We start from the raw sequence: 5,000 nt of genomic DNA, 5'->3' as shown, positions 1-5,000 counted from the left end.
AAAATCTTCTCAGGAGTTGATTTTTATTCTAGTTGATTTTTATTCACTGACTACTGACTTACTTTGCTAACTTCCCTATTAGGGTTCAACAGTCGTGTCGTCACTTCCCTCGTAATGACGCACAGTAACTTAGTATTTGGTTCTAAACTATCGGAACAATGACAATGGCGGACGCCATATGAAATACTTCTCCAAAGTGTATCCAGAGGAGGAAAACATTTTATAAATCTGATCCTGTTTTGACTTTTATACCTTTTGATCACATGACACGTGAAAAATCTAGCCAGCACAAAGAATAAAAAGTACCCATTTTTTTGTTTAGAACCAGGCTGCTCCCCGTTGCTGGGCGACGTGACATCAGACTAGTGAATCCAATTAAAACAATGCAAAAAGACGCGATCGATGACACAAGAAATAGATGTAGCCCCAGCGACCTATAGATAGTTCTAAGTTGACGTCACTCAGGTCTTTGTTTTTCTTTTTTGCCATCCGCGTTTATGAGTAATTCTCACTAACCCGTATTAACCTGACTATAAAAGTTCATGTTTACACACAATTTTGTGTGTTGGTCCATTATACCTCAGGATGGCAATGTTTAAAAAAAGTTGAGCTTTTATATAGAGCAATATCCACTAAACGTGTTCAAAGCGCTTTAGAAGGGGTCCCTGGCCAACAGGAAAACTTAACATGTAGGACGTGACATGACGCCTGTTAGGCGATATTACAATTTTATTCGGACATAGACAACGCTGTTAACGGCCAGATAAGATATGAAGTGAGTAGAAAAGTGCCAGAAGACAATAGAGAATAAAAAAATTTTCGCGGCGGTGGTGGGGTTTGAACCTGCGACCTTATTGGTACGACAACTCCGCATGGCAGGTGAGAGCGTGGCTCTACCGTGTGAGCTATCTACGAACACAAAAATATTCGTATCAAACCCAAGTCATTTCTAGAGCCCTCTCTCACCCACTTCTGGAGACCGCCGGTTCGCTCGCACACAACCATCGCGAAGTTATTTGACCAGTAGTTAAGCTTAATAGCCAATATTCTCAACACACACATTATATAACATAGAAACGATTGAGACATTGAGTATGCTCCGGTATATGGGGTGAATTTTTAATTCAGAAAAGTGAGTGGAGCAAGCGAACCGGCGGTCTCCAGGGCTCTGATTCATGGAGCGGGACTACGACGATAGTCCTAGACTAAATCCGTTGTCTCAGACTAAAAGGCATTGTAAGATATTCATGAAGCCGGACTACGCGAAGTCTTAGACTAAACGAGGGACTAAACGGTGAAATTTACACCCGCGATTTAGCAGGCGTAAATATCGTAGTCTGGGACTAAATTTCAAGATCATAATATGTCCTCTACGCTGGGGGTAGTAATTGTACAGCGATTAGAACAAGAATACCCGACAGTTTTTGATTTTATATTTATTTTTATTTATTTATTTATTTATTTATTTATTTTTTGGTTTTGTTTATTTTCTTTTTCTTTACTTTTCTCGAAGATTCGACAATCGCACATACACTCCTCATCTTGCCCATTCAAAACACTCTGCAGGGATCTCCTCCTCCCCCCCCCCCCCCCCCACCCAACACACAGTTTCATAGTAACTTCCTCCTCCTCCTCCTCCTCCTCCTCTCTCCTCACTACTACTACTACTACTACTACTACTACTACTACTACTACTACTACTACTACTACTACTACTACTACTACTACTACTACTACTACTACTATTACTACTACTACTACTACTACTACTACTACTACTACTACTACTACTACTACTACTACTACTACTACTGATGCTGCTGCTACTTTCACTATTATCATTACTCCTACTACTACTACAACTACTACTACCACTACTACTACTTCTACTACTACTACTACTACTGCTGCTACTACTACTACAACTTCTACAACAACAACAACAACAACAACAACTACTACTACTACTACTACTACTACTACTACTACTACTACTACTACTACTACTACTACTATTACTGCTACTACTGTTGCTGCTGCTACTTTCACTATTATCATTACTCCTACTACTACTACAACTACTACTACCACTACTACTACTTCTACTACTACTACTGCTGCTACTACTACTACTACTACAGCTTCTACAACAACAACAACAACTACTACTACTACAACAACAACTACTACTACTACTACTACTACTACTACTACTACTACTACTACTACTACTACTACTACTACTACTACTACTACTACTACTACTACTACTACTATTACATTTCTTTTATGTCTTTTATCGTCCATTATTTTCTAAAAAATTCACGTCTCTCACTGGCTTTATCATTTCTATCACACCGCGCTAACGATTCGTTCACACTCCAACCATCGTTGAGTACAGACGATGCAATTTATACTGCATTTCATCTTAATTGTTTTCAACGTTTATTTGTTTATTGTTGTGCCGACGAAGGGTTTGTACCCGAAACGCCCATTGTCTGTATTGTTTCCACCGAATCCTCTCCATCATCACTCTTTCGTTCGTATTTTCGGGACCCCATGCTTCAGGCAGTGCCCACCGCTCTCTACTTAGAACAATGCTACACCGTTGATAAGAATCATTTAAGCGCCATCGTTATTTATATTTACTAAAAACATTACACACACACATTCTCAAACAATTTTTACACCCTTAAACTTGTCTCACACTATTTTTATTTGTGGGGGAAAAAACAACAACAAAACAAACCCAAAAAAAAAAAAAAAAAAACGATCAAAACAAACACGAAGAAGAAATAGATATGATTTCTGTGCCGCTTCGTATGACGCATGCGCAGCTGGAAAAGTAACACATTTCTATGACGTGTTGTGGTACGTTTCCGAGGAATCCCCAGTTAAAAATAGATTGACCTCTGTAGTCTGAGACTTCGCAAGCGTAGTCAGAGACTTGATAGTCGGGGACGAAGTCTGACTCCATGAATAGCTAACTTTCCGTAGTCTCTGACTTCCCAAAGTCTTAGACTACAAAGTCTCAGACTTTGCTATAGTCTCAGACTACCATAGTCCCGCTCCATGTATCAGACCCAGAAGTGGGTGAGAGAGGGCTCTAGAAATGACTTGGGTTTGATACAAATATTTTTGTGTTCGTGGATAGCTCACACGGTAGAGCCACGCTCTCACCTGTCAGGCGGAGTTGTCGTACCAATAAGGTCGCAGGTTCAAACCCCACCACCGCCGCGAAAAATTTTTTATTCTCTATTGTCTTCTGGCACTTTTCTACTCACTTCATATCTTGTTGTTACCAACATAAGTGCCTGCTCCACTCACTTTTCTGAATTAAAAACGACCAGATACTCATTTTACACCTGAGTGCGTTTAGAAAATGTGAGTAAAGAGCCTTTTCCAAGGACTAAACTATGCGCGGAGCGAGGCTCGAACCCAGGACCTTCCGATCCGAAAGCGAAGCGAGATATGGATGTAGCATCAGCGACCTAGGTATGACTGCCACGTTTATTACCTAAACGCATAGCATGAATAAGATTTTTTAAAGATGTGAGCTGATACATATTTAGTTTTCGTAGCAATGACTATAAAAAAAATTGTTTTCTATTTTTATAGGAAATACTTCTCTTAAATCAAAGGCCTATCTCCACTGACTAAAAATCTTTTTGAATTTTGAAAATCCATTAATATATAACATGCAGTTTCAAAGGTGTATTTTATTTGGATGATTCACAAAGAGAAAAAAAAAATACGGAAAATATGGGACGCTTTTTCTGCGTTTCATTCTGGTTTGTGGCTGTATCTCGTTTAATTAGATATCAAAACTTGGCAATTTTATGGCAAAATTATCATAAAATATGATGAAGACATCAGAAGAGATCTAACTTGTATAGTTTTAAAGCTGTATGGCTAGGGTGAACTATAATTTTGTTTTCAAATCTACATAATATTGATCATTTGGAACTTTTCCGAAGTGTAATTTTGTGTCTACAACCCATATAAATGACACGATAAATGCCTGCTAAATTATTATCATTAAGTCCCGTGAGACCATGGCTTATGTTATTTCTAGTATTTATATGAGAGAGAGAGAGAGAGAGAGAGAGAGAGAGAGAGAGAGAGAGACAGCGAGAGAGACAGAGAGAGAGACAGAGAGAGAGAGAGAGAGAGAGACACACACACACACACACAGAGAGAGAGAGAGAGAGAGAGAGAGAGAGAGAGAGAGAGAGAGAGAGACAGAGAGAGAGAGACAGAGAGAGAGAGAGAGTGTTAATCTCTTGGAATAATAATACATGGAAGGTAAGCGGCTTCGTTCGCGAGGTCGCAAAGTTGATGCCAGTGGGCGGAGCTTAGCCGCCATATTGAGAAGCCCAGGAAACGATTGTTTATCATAGAAACTATAGACTTGAGTGATGGAAATCATCTTGTGTTGCCGATTAAAACACTCACTTACTAAGGGAATTTAGTCATTGTGATGTTGTAAAATACCTTGCAAAGGCAATATTAATTAAATTATTTTCTTCGTTCAATTCTGAAGCCAAAGCACTATCACTACGCACGGTTCGATTTCCTTTGCTTGTTGGTTATGACATGAATAAGGAAAAAGGGAGGAGTATGAGTATGAATAAACACTTGTAAAATATCAAGCAACCGCACAGAAAGTAATGGAAGTGCAAGCTCGAATTAAAGATATCGAAAAATAAAAAGTGGATCCGGTCGGAATCGAACCTGCGTGTCACGAGACGGCATATTTCGCTTGGCCAAGAAGAGAAAACAGCAAGTAGACCATTCGGTCATCCGCTACCAATCTTACTGGTCACAGTAGCTCAGTTGGTTAGAACGTTGGCTTTGTAACCAGGAGGTCTGGGGTTCGGTTCCCGGCCGCGTCATGCTCGTCAAAAGCAGAAAACCCCACATGAACCCAACCACAACCGAGCTATTTCGGTCAAGGACAAGGGCAGAAAGCAGACGTTACAAAAGATAAGGGGGTAAAA

Source organism: Berghia stephanieae, chromosome 11, assembly GCF_034508935.2.
Source record: "Berghia stephanieae isolate SIO BIC M18660-M18661 chromosome 11, UCSD_Bste_1.3, whole genome shotgun sequence".
Classification (NCBI taxonomy): domain Eukaryota; kingdom Metazoa; phylum Mollusca; class Gastropoda; order Nudibranchia; family Aeolidiidae; genus Berghia; species Berghia stephanieae.
This window is presented reverse-complemented; position numbering follows the sequence as displayed.